General features: G+C 51.1%; 1 long non-coding RNA gene across 1 annotated transcript in view; it reads right to left on the bottom strand.

The window, feature by feature from the left end:
• The window catches only part of LOC109498278, a 44,145-nt gene extending 41,831 nt beyond the window's left edge, over window positions 1-2,314 (bottom strand). Inside the window, exon 1 of the long non-coding RNA XR_002741236.2 lies at window positions 1,717-2,314. This is a non-coding gene — a long non-coding RNA (uncharacterized LOC109498278). The remainder of the gene's footprint in view (window positions 1-1,716) is intronic.
• Window positions 2,315-17,773: the final 15,459 nt, after the last annotated feature.

The following is a 17,773-nucleotide window of genomic DNA, read 5'->3' as shown; positions in this document are numbered from 1 at the left end:
GCCCGGTGACATGGGGTCCCTCCCCCGCCCTCCCCTAGAAACTGACAGCATCTGGGGCTAGGAACCCACCATCCACAGATCCCCTCCAGATTCCACAGATGCAGATAAAAGTCAGAATAGAAATAACCAGCTCTGAGAGGGGCGGATGCAGATGTGGCCATCAGAGCCCCAGATGTGGCTCAGCCATGGCTGCTGCCAGGGCTGCTGTGGCTGTGAATAGGAATGTAGACCCAGATGGGGATGGGGATGGGGGCAGGGGTGGGAGGAGGGGACAGTGCACAATTCTGTGCATTCTAGGCTCCAGGAGCAGTGCAGCTCTGAGGAGGAGAGAGGTCTAGCGTCTGACTTGGTGAAAAGGCTCAGCCTGGTCCCGGGGAAACTAGATTCCTACAAAGGAATACTCCACCTTCGTCCACCCAAGACTCGTTACACTCTCTGCCAACCCCTGCTGCCTCTCTTCCCTGGGGCCTCCAGCCACAGAATCAGCTTCATCATTGGGACCCTTCTCTGCTGGTGGCCCTACGGTTCTCCTTGGGCATCTCCTGCCATAGAAGGGAGGGCAGCAACGTGTCTCTGGCTCTGGGAAACAGAGGGAAATGTCAGTGTCAGCCCCGCAGGTCAGCCTCTGTCCTAAAGCCCCGCTAATACCCAGCATTCCGGGCTCCATAAAGATGAAGGGGCCCATGGCCCTGCTCGGGGGCCTCTGCACATAAACACCCCCAATGACAAAGCTTCCTACACCATCACTCATGAGGCCCATTTACTTCCCACTTTGTTCTGAATTTTCATCTCGGGAGGTTTGCAGATCGCTAACAGCAGGAACTTTCCAGAAGTTGCAGAATATAATCGGTGCATTCTCAGCCTTGCCGCTCTCAGAGCACCCCAGGCAGCGGCCTGCCAGTGAGCAGAGGGGGTGGGAGGCTGAAGGCGGCCAGCAGAGTCTAGGTGAGAACAGGCCATGGAGGACCACTTTGCCCTGCCTCTACCTCTGCGTGAGTTTAGCCTGCATCCCAGCCAGCCCCAACCCCGGTCCTATTTGTGAAAATAAGGAGATCAGCCCACACTCAACTACTCTGGGAAGATTAGCTATCACAACACAGAACTTCTCTCCTGGGCAGGAAGTTTGTCTTTAAATATACCCTGAACCCCACCCACTGCAGAATCAACATCGCCTCTGCTCTGGCCTCCTGGGGAGGGGAGGTGGAGGAAGACAGCCTGAGCCACAGAGTCAGGATTGCCAAGTCCCCCTGACCATGGCACTTTTCTGGGTGGAAGTCCTAAGACCAGGTTTCCCAGGGTCACTCTGTCCCTTTGATGATCTCTAGGGATGGCCTGCTGCATTCACCACAGGAAACTACGTCTCTTTTAGAAAAAAGACTTCTTCCAGTTTCCTCCAAAGAGCCAAACTAATACCTCCTGAGCACCTACTATGTGCTTCACATGCTCCAGCACGTCTCATTTCATCTTTACAATGCTGCGAGTGTGGAAATACCACCATCCTTTTAAAACAGAAGGCAACAGCCTCAGAGAGGATAACGTCAGAACTTCGCCTGAGGTCACACGGCCAACAGACCCCAGGACGAGACCAGAACACAACCCAGGCGGAGTCTTCAACCTGTGCTTTCTCCTCCATGTCACACTCCGCCAGGGAAGACAGGAAGCCAGACTGACCGGGCAGGGAAAAGTGGCAGAGGAAATGCTCCAGCTGTCACTCACCTGGCTGCCTTCCTGGCAGGTTAAGCGGCAGGACATCACACATCGACTCAGATCTTCCCACAGCCTGGACACAGGGTTCCCAACAGCTAAGCAAGGCCAACGAGGGGCCAGAACCATTGCCCCTCCCTCTTCCATTGGAGGAGAGTGAACAGCTTCCCGAGTTCTACCCGGAATTACAGATGGATAAGGATTGCCAACGTCGCATGGGTTTAAGTCAAGGCGGACTCCTGGGAAGAGAGGCGATCGTAGCCGGTTTTATAAAGAAATGAAATTCTTGGTGCAGCGAGAAGGAAGAAGAAAACCCCAGAGCAGAGAGGAAACCGATCAGAGGTTGGAGAAGTGGACTGGCCACCGTGGGCAAGGGTGGGGGGCCCAGGAACGACACACTTTGTGGGGTTCAGCAGCCCTCTGTAGTTCTCCCATCCAGAGCTCAGAATCCCAGATCCCCAAGGGGGCTGCAGCAGCCCTCCTCATGCGGTCTACTCCACATTCCTCACATTCTTTACGCTCAATTAAGGAGAAATAATCAGGGAAGCAAGCAAGGCCGCAGCCGGGCAGTCATGCCCCACGCTGGCGGAATCACGGCATCATGTGTGCGGAAACAGGCCCCCTCGGCCCAGCCAGACCGGACCTCAGACGAAGTGGCTTTGGGGGGGATGAAGGAGGCCAGCAGGCAGGACAAGGGTGTCTGTCTCTCTGTGCTCCACAGAGACAAAAGAGTGTGGGGGAAGTGGGTGGGGGATGGGGAGTGGGATCAGGAAAGAAAAGAAGATGAGAAGACCAGGTCAGAAGAGAAGGACGGTGGGCAACCAGAAGGCCTCAGCCGTCCATTTCTAAATCACGTCATTGCTCTACTGAAATCACAGCACTGTGTTGCCATTACCATCCGCCATCGTCATCAAACGCCCTTTGAGACCCTCCCAGATGCTTCAAGTGTTCTCCTTCATCAGTTTAGTGGCAGGTGTTGATTAAGGGAGTCATGGGACTAGTACCTCTCTGTGGTGGCCAAAATATACCAGCATAGTCTGCACGGGGATGCCATTCTTCACCCCCGTGGAAGGTGCATGTTATTTCCTCCTCGTGGATCCACCAGGCCCAGTCAGCCAAGCAAGCCCCTACTCCCTCTAGCCTCTATCCAAGGGCTGCCTCCATCCCTAGCCCCAAATTCCACCCCACAAAAGCATTCCCTGACATACCCCAGAAGACTCAGGGTTTCCTCTGGGCTCCCCCTTCACCTGGTACATGTAACCAGGACAGATCTTACGCTGTTTTGTAATTTTAGGTGTATACATCTGTATCCCCACCCGAACGAGTAATAAGCAAACGAGTGATCGTTATTTATTGAGCATATTCTATGTGCCAGGCACTGTGTTAGCACTTGACACATGACCTCCTTTAATCCTTTTAACGTTCCCTAGAGGTCATTATTATTATTATCTCCAATTTACCTATAAGCAAGTTGAGATTTAGAAAGGTTAAGTAACTTGTCTAAAGTGACCCAGCTAGTAAATCAAGGAGGGGGAACTTAAACACAGGATCATGAAATGCAAAAACCCATGCTATTAATCTAAAGTAGAGATGTTCGAGGACAGGGCCCATATATAGACTTGCTTACCACTCAACTGCAAAGAATAGATGATCAATACACGATGAATGGATGGGTGATGTGGGCTTTGCAGAGTGGAAAACAGTGGACTTGGGCCACAAGCTCTCTCTTCTCACCTCCCTCATCAATGGATCACATTTGTGAGACTATTTGTTAGACCAAAGACTCAATCATGCTTTTTGTTGGGCCAAACACCCAAACAGTGGCCACTTTGGGGTCTCAGTTCGTGGTCTGAGGCACGGGCCACTTTATTATCAGGGCGGGACTCAGTCTGGGCCTAATGTAGAGAATCAGTCTGTGACCCGTGTATGTTGGAAGGAGGTGTGCGTCAGGGGAGAATACCTCTCTGCCTAGCTGACTTGCAGCTAAATAGATATGGATGGTTCTCTAGCCAGAGTGCCTTGTGGCCCAGCATTTAGAGGTGGAGACATAATACATTCGACAGGATAGCACAGGCTGAAATGTCCCGGGAACAGGGGTGAGGAGATGTACCCACTAGGCAAGCTCCATGTATGCTCTGTGAGTCCCACATACGTGTGAGTGTGTGGGGTGGCACATGTGTGTGCTGTGTGTGGCGGGGCGACAGGGGCCGGGTAGGGTGTGGGAGAGACAAGCACACACACCTGTAATAACATTGGCTTCAGACGCTAGGAGAGAAGAAATTCCCCCAACTGTTTTATCAGAGCCGAAGTTACTAAATTACGTTGTTGTTTTAAATTTGAGCTTCTCTGCCTGCAAACGGGGGGATCTCAGGTTCACGAGCTTAATGCTTGGCTGGGCCTGGAGCTCCACTTCCCCACCCAACCCGGGCTCCCAGAGCTCCCAGGCCTGAGGAACAAAAGTCTTCTCTCCCAGAGCTTTGAAGTGGAAACACTAACTGCTCCCTTTAATTAGAAAGAAACCCCCTATTGTTCCTGCTTTATTACTGATGGATGAAGACGTTGGAGGGGGAGCTCTGAAGAGCAGGGGGGGTAGCAGAGGGGACAGAAAATCTCTATTTAGAATAGAGAATCTCCACGCTCAGCCCCCATGCACTGAAGCAGACCTCTTTGTCCACACAATCAACCAAGATTTCATAGGGCCTCCAGCCTTTGATTAGATGTTATGGGAAACATACAAGACAGGGTCCCAGCCCTCAAAGAGTTTAAAATCTAGGTAGGGGAGGCAGGGCAGGGGGACAAGAAATAAAAGATAATTGGTACTAAATCAGTACTGCCAAATATATGCAAAAAGAATTCAGGATACATGGAACGGAGAGATAGTCCCATGAGACACCCTCCTAAGAAACGTCTGGCGGGGGTTGAGGGGGGGGCACCTGGGTGGCTCAGTCGGTTAAGCGTCTGACTCTTGATTTCGGCTCAGGTCCTGATCCCACGGTTTGTGGAATCGAGCCCGGCATTGGGCTCTGTGTCGACAATGCAGAGCCTGCTTAGAATTCTCTCTCTCTTCTCTCTCTCGCTCTGCCCCTCCCCTGACACTGTCTCTCTCAAATTAAAGAAACATTAAAATATTTTTTAAAAAAGAAATGTCTGGGCGGGGGGGGGTGGTGGCAGCTAGGGACTTGAGCTGGATGCTACAGAATGGAGAGAATTGACAGCGAGAAGGAGAGGGAGGCTACAGGAGAAGAGATTCCCACTCCAAGCAGGGTAAATGGACCCGTGCGGAGACATAGAAGCAGAAGCTGGGCTGGCTTCTTTGGAGGACAGGAAGGAATAAGTCTGGTTGTATAGGGGGGGCACGTGCAGGGGGCTGTGGGAAATCAGGTGCATAGAGCAGATGTCACAGAGGGGTGGAAGACATTCTCCACAGGGAGAATGGCCTTGATGAGATAATCAGGGAGCCATCGAGCTTCCTTGAGCAGGGGGGTGACCTGATACAAAGTGGCCCTTGGGAAGATTAATCTGGCAGCCCTGTGCAAGAAGGCATGAAGGGGAAGGACAGCAAAGGAGGGAAACGAGTTGGGGAGCTCCCGAGGAAACCCAGGTAATGATGGCTTAGACTAAGGTGATGGCAGTGGGATCAGGAAAGAAAAGGTGAGTCTGGGATAGATTTCAAAGGAAGAAAAGGATGTGTTGACAGAATAGATGTAAGAGGATAAAGGAGTGGGATGAGTCAAAGACACCTCTAAGATCTCCAGTCTGGGAGACTAGGAGGGTGGTGAAGGGGTAAGAGGACAGAAGCCCTCTAGGGGAAGTGTGGGGCCAGAGGAGTTAATAAACAAAACCCCCCAAAGCTTTATGCTCCCTTCCAGAGCTCAGAGATGTCCTGAACCCGGTAGCAGCTCCAGGGCAAGAGAGCCCTGTCCCCTGACAATGGGGACACCATTAATGAAATAGCAACTTTTGTACAGTCTTTTCTCAGTGCACTTCAAAGTGATTCACATTTGCACCTCATTTCATCCTCAAAACAACCACCGCAGGTATCATTATCCCCATTTTGCAGATGAAAAAAACTGAGGTACGGAAAGACTAAACAACTTGCTCTAAGTCACGTAACTAGTTAAGGGCAGGGCTAGATGCAGAAGCCTTCTGACTTTCAGCTCAGGACCCCTCCCGGTGCCTGCTGGCAGTCCAGGAGAGGGGTGGGGCCTCGAGCTGCAGGTGCCCCGAGTCACTGGGGGCAAAGAATCTGGGGCTCAGAGACAGGGTCCACCCCGGACTTCAACAGCACCTCCAGCCTGCTCTTCACACTCACATAGGGCGTAAGTCGGGAGCCCAGGGTTGGAAACGCCAAGTCTAATCAGACCTCACAAGCCCACAGATGGTTTGAATCAATGTGCTACCTTGATAGGAATAATGAGGAGTCCTGAAGACAGTCTTATGCCAGCTCTATCCGCCTGGACAGAGAACCGTATCTTTCACAAGAATTTCCCCATCCAGGGTCCCGTGACCCTCCAAGCCGGGCAATCCTTCATGAGGAAGTCCCCTGGTCCCACGTCACACCCGCTCCCCGGCCCCCGCCCCCCAGCAGAACCACCCACAGATTTTCCGAAAACTTTGGCCTCAGGTTCTGATTTGACAAACTCTGACTTCTTAGGCTTTTCTTGAGGCTGAAAATGGTTCCTAGGGAGAAATACGTGATCACAGGTTACAAGGCCAGCCAGGGGTTGTGGGGCAATATGGTAGGGTGGGCAGGCCTGGATGCAGAGAAATGCAGGAACAGACACATGTCCCACACACTTCGTGTCAGAGTGAGTGTCCCCAGTGTGCATTGTTTCATTCATTCAACATGACAAATGTCATCATGACGTTTCCTTTGCTGGGATACCTGAACTAGGGCACCCAAATCTCATGGAATTAATCAATCTGTAAGGTCGCAGACTCCCAGCAACAGAACCAGACCTACGATTTAGAAAAACCTCTTACTGTGGGAGCCCATTGAAGACAGCACCCCAGAATGGCAGCAACGGCCCTTCGCCCGGGAAAGCTCAGACCTGGGACCTCAATCCCGCAAGGGTGGTCCTGTGGGCAGGGACCTGCTTTAATGTAATTTGGTCCTGCCCCACCCCTTGCCTAGCAAAGCTTAATTTGAAGCTTAAAAAACAATGAAGTTAATTTTTAAAAACCTTTCATTGAGTTCCATGAGACCCCTATTAATTTTATTGTTTCAATAAAGCATTTATTTAATTGTCTCCAGAAGGGCCCTGTTAAATGTACAGATGTTACCTGAGTCAGAAGGGAGGGAGCTGGGAGCCTTTTTTTTCACCCTCTCCCGTTAGCACATTAGCAGGATTCTGTTATTGGATTAACTGATTGTCACCTTAAAAGTCACAAAGCAGAGCCCTGAGGGAATGAGACATGAGGCAGGTAAATTCTGGGGAGTAGCTGTGGTCACAGTTGCACAAAGCAGAAAGCAGGCGTATGATAAAGAGGTTGGGTTTGGTTAAAACAAAAGGAGATCTTGGGGCGCCTGGGTGGCTCAGTCGGTTAAGCGTCCGACTTCGGCTCAGGTCATGATCTCGCGGTCCGTGAGTTTAAGCCCCGCGTCAGGCTCTGTGCTGACGGCTTGGAGCCTGTTTCCGATTCTGTGTCTCCCTCTCTCTCTGACCCTCCCCCGTTCATGCTCTGTCTCTCTCTGTCTCAAAAATAAATAAAGGTTAAAAAAAAATTTTTTTTTAAAAACAAAAGGAGAGCATTTTTTTTTTTTCTGTCAATGAGGAGATATTTGTTATTTAGTCTCTGGCACAAGGCTGAAAACCCTGAAAAAAAAAAATCAGAACAAGCACATTACTAGATGTATGTTGTCCAAACCATAGGAGGGGAGGGGCTTGGCTTGAGTTGACAGAAGATCTGAGCAGCAACATGTTCAGTCCTTCCACAATTATTTACTGAGTACCTACTATATGCTGCCACTACTTGGAGCTCTGAGTGTGCAGCAGTGAACAAAACGAAGCCCCTGCTCTCATGGTGCTTACATTCTAATGAGGGGAGACTGACAACAAAAAAAATATACTGGACATATCGAGATAATTTCAGACAAGAAGGGCTCGGAGGACAAAACAGGGTGATTTGCTAGACAGTGGTCAGAGGAGGCCTGTGATATGACATCTGAGCCAAGACTTGAATATATGGAGAAGGAGCCAACCCACAGAAAGGTCTGAGAGATAGAGCTTTCCGGGCAGAGGGAACAGCAAGTGCAAAGATCTTGGGGCCCTAGAGTGAGAGGAGCATTATCAACCAAGTAATCAAAGGAGCGTGCTCTGGGGAGAGAATCAGGAGACCCTCTAACGTAAGAATATGTCAGAACAGAGTCCATCATTCATCTTTGTGTCCCTGGTTATTTGTTTGGTGTGAAGCACAGAATAGGTGATCAATAAATGGATGACAGAAGGGGAGAAAGGAATGAGAGGAAGGATACGATTGAACATTTAGAGGGAACTGCATTTAGTCAGATTATCTGCAATTAAAACAGAAAGGGTGGGAGGGGGGGAAACAGCTGAGTCTGTACAGTAGGTCATTCGTTACCAAGCCAGGAGGTGCCCAGGGGAAGGAAGGTATGGAGGGGGGTATATATCTGCTCCCATCTAGGAGATCAAATGTAACTGAGGAAACAGTAATAGTCATCACTCCTAAAATTATTATAGGCCCTGATTTATAGCTTACATGGTGCTTTTGCACACATTTTGTTTCTTTTTTTTTAATATTTATTTACTTTTGAGAGAGAGAGAGAGAGCGTGAGTGGGGGAGGGGCAGAGAGAGCGAAAGAGAGGGAGACACAGAATCCGAAACAGGCTCCAGGCTCTGAGCTGTCAGCACAGAGCTGGACACAGGGCTCGAACTCGGGAACGGCGAGATCATGACCTAGGCCAAAGTCAGACACTTAACCAACTGAGCCACCCAAGCACCCCACACATTTCCTGTTTGTAACAGACTCATGAAATAGAAACTAACACTATTAGTCAATATTTAATGAATTGCCTGTAGGCCTAGCATGGCACCGTGCTAGGTGATGGGGATATACTGGGAGCAGAAATCAAACAAGGCCCTGCTTTCATGGACTATATAGTCCAGAATAGACAGACTCATTTGTGTCATTGAGAGAAATTATCACCACAGTGCGTGCTTCAATGGATACGTACAAAGGGCTACAAGCACCCATCCTGGGGGTGATCAGGAAAGGCTTCCTTGGGGAGGTGTCTTAGCTGAGCTCTAAGGATGAGTGGAGTCACTAGGTAAAGAGGGGAGACAAGAGTGTTCCAAACAGAGGAACAGTAAGAGAAAGGAGAAGCAAGGAAGGGTCAGCGGGTCCTGAGCAGAGTTCGAGAGACAGGGCACAGTTACGGCAGAAGTAGGAGTAGACAAGGCTCTAGGATGTGGGGCCTCAGAGAACACAGATGAAAGTTCGTCCTTGACCTACAGGGAACTGGAAGCCAACGGAGGTTTTAAGTTATATTTAAATACTTGAAAAGCTGTCCTGAGGAAGATGGTTTCGATCTACTACAATCAAATAATGTCTCGGCCCCCTGTAAGAAAGTGACCTTGTCCATCACAAAAGTGGGGAGTGACTGGCTGTTCAAACGTCAGGGAGGAGTCCTCCTTTGGTCAGGAGACTGGGCAGCATGTACGACTTCAACTTTTTCACCATCAAGGATCCCTTTTATTCATCTTGCTGGCCCACAAACCCCAGATGTTTTAGAGACTACCTACCACGATACATTTACATAACACAATTTTCCTCCATTTTTACAATTTTTTGTTAAAGTTTATTCATTTACCTTAAGAGAGAGACCGAGAGTGAGCGCAAGCAGGTGGGGCAGAGGGACAGAGAGAATCCCAAGCAGGCTTTGCACTGTCAGCGCAGAGCCTGACGCAGGGCTTGAACCTACCAGCCATGAGGTCATGACCTGACCCAATATCAAGAGTCAGATGCCTAACCAACTGAGGCACCCGTCACCCTATTTTTTTTTTTAATTTGTGTAATGTTTATTTTTGAGAGAGACAGACATACAGACAGAGCACAAGCAGGGGAGGGCAGAGAGAGAGGGAGATACAGAATCTGAAGCAGGCTCCAGGCTCCAAGCTGTCAGGATAGAACCCAATGCAGGGCTCGAACTCACAAACCATGGGATCATGACCTGAGCCAGAATCAGATGCCTAAATGACTGAGACACCCAGGTGTCCCTAAGCATTTTTCTTAATAAACATAGCCAATGTCATTCATCAGGACAAGAAGCCCAATGCATGATACAATTCTGGCCACAAGTGAAGAAATTCAATGTTTCCTTTGACAGGGTACATTCATCATGAACTATGTATAATTTCCTAGAGGCTTTCTGAAATACTCACAATAGCTCCCCATTCCCCAATACATTTATAGACTCTGGGAGATCTTTTGTCTCCAGGCTGGGAACTACTATTCTTTGGTGACACCCAAGGTCTCTTTCCAACCAGGGTATGCTAAACCACGAGCTATAGCTTCCTTGTGTTCAGGGATTTGGGGAAGGATCAGTAAATGTGAACTAAAACAATCAGGGGAGGCTTGCTGGAAAAAGAAAGCCTTGAGCTGGGCCTTGAAGGACGGGCAAGCTTCGGACAGGTGGGAACAGGGTGTTGTCAGGCAGGAGAAGCAGTGTGTTCCCTAAGATTGGGGAAGCAGCCAGCCAGGCTGCAAATGTAGTCAGGAAGTATTCGCGGGTACAAGAATAGAAAAAGTCAGTTGCAACTGACTTTACATGCCAAGCTAAATTATCCTCCAAATGATGGGGAGTCATCAAAGATTTTAGAACAGGAAAATGATGTGTTGGAAACAGTGTTCTTGGCAGATGAATCTGGTGCCCATACATGCTTTGAGGTGGGAGGGGAACTTTGAGGGGACCCAATCAACAGACCAGATGTGAGAGGAAGAGCCTGGACTGGAGAGGATGGCAGTGAGGAAAATAAAGGAGCAAATCCAAGAAACTTTTTTTTTTTGTAAAGCACAGGACTTGAATTTGAGTTTAGAAGCATTGACAGACTGTGAGGTGTCTTTGGAGCCTGGGGTACAGCAGTGAGTCACCAAGGGAAGCTCATGGGGGTGGGGGAGATGATGGGTGCATGGGGCATCTTGGGAAGTTTTTACTCAGTACATCCTTCCTAGTAGTGACTAACCTCAGCAAGTGGGGTTGGAGGGGCAGCCAAGGTGCCTTCACATCTTATGATACATAATCTCCTTTAATGGAGGGATTTTGTATAATTTTTACTTCCTTTTTTTATGCTTTTTTTGGGATTTTTCAAATAATTATTTTAATTCCATACAGACTCCCAGAGTCTCGTTAACCCTTTGTGAAACATCACTCCTGATTTGTTCCCTCCCCCCTGCAGCGAAGGGGAAGGAGGGAAATGATTTACAGGGTCCTGCTGGGTCTCTGAAAAACACATCATGGGGGTTTAGTGTCTACTCCTGAGTCTGTGGGTTTCCCTATGGGGGAGCGGGGAGGTCTCTTCAGTGTACCTCTTTCTACATCTCCCTCCTTCTCTCCCCATTGTCCCCTGCCCCACAGGGCCTACCTCTGTCCTTTAAAGACTCAAATATCATCAGACAGCCATCTTTGACTTCAGATAGCAATGCTGGGCTTGGAAAGATGGACCTAAGGATTTTTACAGCTGAAATCAGCCCGGCCTGGCCCACCCCGTGAACTAAATTACAGGCAGCAGGAGAGAACCTGGAAGAGAACAAACTCTGCAGGCAAAGGCATCTGTGTCCAAATCCCAGCTCGGCCACTAGTCACCTAACCTCTCAGTATGTCAATCTTCTCATCTTGAAAATTGGAGATAATAACAGTATTTATTTCCTAGAGGTATTAAGTGGATCAAATCATGATGAAAGGCATTGAATAAGTGTGCTCTATCATTAGTATTAATAAGAACGACAAAATAATACAACTTTACCATCAAGCTCTGTTGCTTGGAGACAAAACACCTTAACTTAACGTACTTGCATCTTGGTTCCCACTGGTGGCATTTATTTGCCTCTCTCCATCTCCTTTTGGACTGGAATCTTCTTCTTTTCCCAAACCGACAAAGAGCTGAGAGAAAACCTAAATCAGGGCCTGAGTCGCTGCTTCCTCATCTCATGGTGGTCTGCTCTGCCACAAGATTTGTGTGACGTTCGACAGAATCCTCAATCTCACGAGACTCATTTCCCTCATGTATAAAACAGGTGTAATAATACTGACCTCACAGTATGTGTCAAGAGGCTAGACCGTTCTCCATCAGGGTTCCAGGTAGGGTCAGTTCTTTCCTGCCTGCCCACCCCAGACCCTCCGCGGTCTCCTTTGCGTTAGCTTCTGATGGTTTGGGGTGATCTTCCCAATTACACCATAAACTCCTGAGGGCACAAGTAGGGCCAAGATCTCCTTTACTTCAAGGAGCAGACTTCCTCCTGGGCCTCGGTCCAGGCCAGCCTTCTGGGGCAGCCAGGGAAGAGGCAGAGAATTTTCAGCCCTCTAGAGGTCCAGAACCAGATGCACAAACACAACGGCTCCTCTTTCTTCGCCTTTTCTCTCCACTTTCCAAACCACAACCCCAAGGTTGCTTGGGAAGAACTGGTTCTTTCTATTTGACAACAGCCTAGAAGGAAAGTTGCCCCATCGACTCAGGGTACATTTGGCCTGGTCAGAGAAGGTGTAACGTGTTAGATCCAATCACCCAGTCCCTATGTTCCATTCCGATCGCTCTCCCATGCAAAGGCCTCTGGACAAAGGCAAAGGTCTCCTTTTATCACCCCCTGCCACCAGAGTCTATCCATCACCCAGTGATCCAATGACCAACTCTCCATCCATCTACTAGCCTCTCTATCTGCTGCAGGAACAGGAGCCCTGGAGTTCAGCTCTCACAGTCTCAGTTCTTGGCTGGGTCGAAGGAACACCAGCACACCCCTTAGTCTACCCCCTGGTAATGGCTCTAAACAGGGACCTCTCGGTCTTCCCCCCACCTCTACCCACCAGCAACTCCAATGAAAGGAAACAATGTAGGACGACACACATCTCAGCCACCCAGGAAAGGGAGAGAGAGAGAAGCTGTCTTAGAACATCTCTCTGGGCTGGTGGGTGAGGCTGAGCAGGAGGGAGGAGGGAGAAAGAGAGAGCCTTGCCCAGGGAGGGAGACTGAGAGGGACACTCTGGACCACAGACCCAGACACACAGACACACAGAGAGACCAGCCCAGGCAGTGAGAGCTCTGCGAGCCTATAAACCCTTTTGGTTGCAAGGGTCCTGGAGGGCCTCACCCTGTCGCAGGGTCATGGAGCCAAAATGGCTCACATTTGCATCTTGGGACCCACACAGAGGAACTAAGCTTTTTTCCAGAAACAAGTGGAACAATCTCCCCTGGGTCACAGCTTTCTCTTTGTCTGACTACTCTTCTCAGGATTCAGGGCTTTTGTCTCTGTCTCCCTGTCTCTGCATCTTTGTCTATCTTGTCTCTTCTCTCTTTCTCCCTCTGCCCCCATCTCTGTCTCAGATCACTTCTTGGGGACTCTGCCTTGGGGCTCCCGCTCTCCAGTGTGTAGGAAACCTGACCTTCATCATCTGTTTTTTATATTTTGGAAACGTCAGCTTCACTTCCTACCTGAGGGAAGTGGGGGTGGGAGAGCAGGCTGCCTGGCTCCACCTCTTTCCCTCCCCCCTCCATCTGAATCCACCCCATCTGAAATCCCACAGCTTCTTGCCCCAGGGAGGATAGATCCGAGGCCCCTCCTGCTCTCAGTCACTTTGGCAATAGGAGTCAGGCCCTGATTCACAGTCTTCCCTCCACAGCTCACCGTGGGGTGCGGGAGGCAGTGAGGCCCTTTCGGATCAACCCACCAGTGGTTTGCTGATTTGGGAAAAAGAGAAAATGCCAGGGACAGTGAAAGCCCAAAAGGCTGAGAGATTTCACCAATGAAAACCAGGATGGCAGCAGTCATTTCTGCCTCTAGGCCGAGTTACAGCCAACCAAGCCATCCTACACATTGTCACAGATATTTGCTCGATACTACTATGAATTCTAGAAATAGATTACACATACTAAGGGCTTACCCTGTGCCGAGCCCTCTACTTGTCTTCGCATTACACCCACCCCCCCCAACTTCATGCGGTAGGTATTATTTTCTTCCACATTTGAATGGGAAAACTAAGTACACAGAGAGGTTAACCACCTCGCCCAAAGTAACTCAGCTAATCAGATGTGAACCCTGATTTCTCTGACTCCAAGTCCCAAGCTCTACATCGAGGTTTCCGAGACCAGGGAAATGTATTGTGTACATTTCCTTTTGAAGGAAATACATCCGCAGTAATCTGAGAATTTACCTTCAAAATCCCAGGGACCCAGGGGACCCCGGTTGGGAGAAGCGTTGTAACACACTACTTTCTGTGAGACCTAGAAGAACCAGCTAGAAGAGAGCATTTCAAAGAGGAGGAACTGGGAGGGCAAAAAATGATGGCTGCAAGTCAGGGCACAGTGCAGGCACCAGGCAGGGGAAGTCTGGCTCCGTGCAGGGAAATGAAAAGGGGCAAACAGGACTAGGTGGAGGGCTGGGGCAGCTCAAGGAGGCCCGAAGGCCCAGTTCAGTTTATCCTCCAAGTTTTCGAACAGAAGGGTAATACTCCAAAAGACGTGTTTAAGGCCTGGGCTGGAGGAAAAAGGGAGTCAGTGAAGAGCTGCTGAGGGGTTGCTATTACAGTCCTGGCAGCCTAGGACCACCGGACAAAACATGCAGAAAGGAGGTATCTATAAGACATTTCCAGGGGTGCCTGGGTGGCTCAGTCAGTTGAGCGTCTGACTTTGGCTCAGGTCATGATCTCACGGTTTGTGAGTTCGAGCCCCCCGTCGGGCTCTGTGCTGACAGCTCAGAGCCTGGAGCCCGCTTCGGATTCTGTGTCTCCTCCACTCTCTGCCCCTCCCATGCTCATGCTCTGTCTCTCTCTGTCTCTCAGTAATAAATAAACGTTAAGAAAAAATAAATAAAAGACATTTCCAAAGAAATCTAGCATTTCGGAGTCTGAGCCATCTGCCTTCTTCCCAAGGAATGCTATCCAAGGAAGCCTCTGGGTTGGGTAGGGGTGTGGCAGGCAGACGGAGGAGCAGGAAAAGGTGGTGTGTCTGCAGCACTTTACACTCGCACACACTCTGGTCTGAGGGCTGCTGTGGCCGTGAGTGACAGCGAGAGGAAGGCTCTGTGAAGACGGTCGGTACTCAAGGCTCAGAGCTGGACACTGGCCTGAGGAGGAAACTGGTCCTGCCAGGTCTCTGGCACACGGTGGGTGGGCAGACTATAGATCCTGAGCTTGAAGGAGTATTTTGTGTCTTTTTCAGTTCTTTGAAGGGAGGACTCCTCTCCCTGGGTGGCAAAAAAAAAAAAAAAAAAAAAAAGCAAACAAGCAAAATTTGGTTAAGAACTCAAGAACTGCCAGTTCAGAAACTCTGATCTGTCCAAAAGTGCAGTCCCTTTTTTTCAGAGGCCAAAAACCTATTTGCATCAAAGACTGTATATGTCTGTGTGTCTGCGGGCCGGTGAGGGAGACAGAGTGGGTGTGAGGAGAGAGCTGAAATGCCTTTGTTCCTGTATGCGAAGCTACCGCTCTGTGGGCTTACACATGTGTGTTGTATGTACGTTTGTGCCTATTTCTCAGGCCCCTGTGTGCACCCAACTTTCAAACCATAAATAGAAACACTGCAGCTTGGCAAAGATATCATAGGAATAATTATCTAATTTCAGAACATGTTATTATAATACCTACTTGATGTGTAACAAACTTAACAATGTTCGCGTTATATTCACCAACTCTAAGTTATAGACTCACAATGCCAAGTCCCAGCTCAGAGGCTTCTCTGAGACCCTAGTGCAGAGAAGGCCCCAAAGAAAGGTCTTTAAGGAACATCCACCCCCCCACCCCCACCCCCCAGGGCTTGCTTCTGGATGCAGAGTCTGGCTGGGGAGAGAGGAGATTGCCGGAAATGGGACGCAGCCTAAATTGGGTGGCAACTCTGTTTCCTCCCAGAATCCCCAGTCCTCACCAGCAGAGGAACCCCTGGAACCGGGAAGGGAACAGCCATATTGGGGTCACCAAGGCAGATAAGTTTTCCCTGACTCAGCAGTGGGCCAGGGGGCCTCATGATCTGCAAGCCTCTCCTCTCCCCCGGGGGGGGGGGGGGGGGGGGGGGCTGGGTTGGATTGAGGCTGTGTGAGGAGAATGTTTGCTGTTTGCTGCTGCTCCCTGTTGACTTTAGCCAGTAGCTCTGTTTACAAACCCAGGTTGGTTTTCCCAGCACAGTTAATTAGAACAAAGACATCTGGTGTGAGGGCTGGGGAGGGCATCTGCGCAGAGTGTTCCCCCCACACCCAGCAGCCGTGGGCCAGCACAGGGCAGATCAGAGCAGCTAAACAGGACCAGACGGAACTCACCAAACCCAAAGTTCTCAGGAGAATCGTGGCTGTTCTCACTCTGCCTTTCCCATGCTTGCTAAGTTAGACTGGGCCCCCACTTTCGAGACTCGGGGGACCCCCAGGAGTCAGGGATAGATGCCCCTACCTCAGTGGGATCACAGGCTGGAGATCAAAGACTCAGTCCTCTCCTCTGCCCTTCCAAGTCCAAAAGAATCAGGCAGAGATTTCTGTCCCTCTCTCATCACAGTGACTGCATTCTGTAGGAATGTCAGACCTCTTCAGCCCCCCTGCAGGAAAATCTCCCCTCCTGGACACCCCCTCAGAGAGGTGTCCTTCTGACACCTCCCTGACTCCTCTCCAGCCAATTTCTGACACTGCCAGGGAAGAAAGAGATTAACCAGTCCAGAACCAGAGGGAGGCAGGAAGGTGCCCAGGAAGGTGAGAGGTTCTGGGTGGACAGTTCCAGGGCTGTGGGGATGTGGAGGGCTGGGATGGGGAGGGGCAGCGGCTTATCTCTCCCAGGAGGGGGGAGCTCACTCCAAACAGCTAATGCACTGGCGTGTGAAAGCCCCTCAATTAGCACTAATGATGCAATCAGGGAGGGAGGAGGAGGGACCAGAAGTTCTGCCAGAGTCAGCACCAACCTACACACAGAGCACACACTCCTTTCCTTTCCCCGGACACAGTGGCCCCTTCAGAGACACCAGTGCACACAGTCCACAGACAGCCTGGACCACGCACGTCCGTGGGTACAAACGCATTCTTTGCACAAGCTACTAGCATGCATATGGTTCTGGATCCGCTGATGACCGTGTCTGACTGCGGGGATCCCGGGGAGAGGGTTTCGATTGGGGGCTGCAGGGACGAGGAAAATGAGAAACCAGACTTAGGGGTGGAGGTTGAGTAGGGCATCTTCGAACACCTCATGATTGTTCCTCTGATCCCAGAGTTCCCGTCCCACGCAGACTCGCAGGTGCCAGCCTCTCTGCGACCACCTCTCCACACCCCCACCCCCTTCGCCCAGAGATCCGAGATTAGGCGAGGAGCCGCCATCCCCAGCCCCACCCGCGGGAGGCCCTGGGTCCCGGGAGGGAGCTCTGACCCCCACCACCCCAGAGCCAGCTGCTCGCCACCCACCCCACCCCCCACCCCTGCCCAGCCCATTACCCTCCGGCTTCACCCCTTTATCTTCTCCCCCACCCCGCCCGGCCAGCTCCGTTATCCGCCTCCCGGTCCCGTTATCCGGCAGCCCGGCCCCGTTATCCGCCCTTGCGCGGGGCCCGGAGCTCCCGCGCGTCGCGGGGCCGCCGCTGCCCCCTCCCCCTCTCACGGCCCGAGCTCGGGGGCCCGCGGGCTGGGCAGGGCCGGAGCCGCCTCCGCGCCGCTTCCCAGGCCCGGACGGCCGCGGGAGGAGGTCCCGCTGTCAGTCAGCGGGGAAGGCCGGGCCGGGCGGCCGGAGGGGGCGGCGCCGAGGACGGGCTCGGGCCGGGAGCTGGGAGGCGGAGGCGGAGGGGGCGGGGGCGGGGGCGGCTCCGGGCCTTATAAGCGGCGGGGGCAGGGCGGGAGGGAGGCAAGTGTCAGGCCGATGTGCGGCCCGCGAGGGGCCGG

The sequence above is a fragment of the Felis catus genome, chromosome A3 (assembly GCF_018350175.1).
Source record: "Felis catus isolate Fca126 chromosome A3, F.catus_Fca126_mat1.0, whole genome shotgun sequence".
NCBI lineage: Eukaryota > Metazoa > Chordata > Mammalia > Carnivora > Felidae > Felis > Felis catus.
The sequence above is the reverse complement of the archived record's forward strand: the minus strand, read 5'-3'. Positions and strand labels throughout refer to the sequence as shown.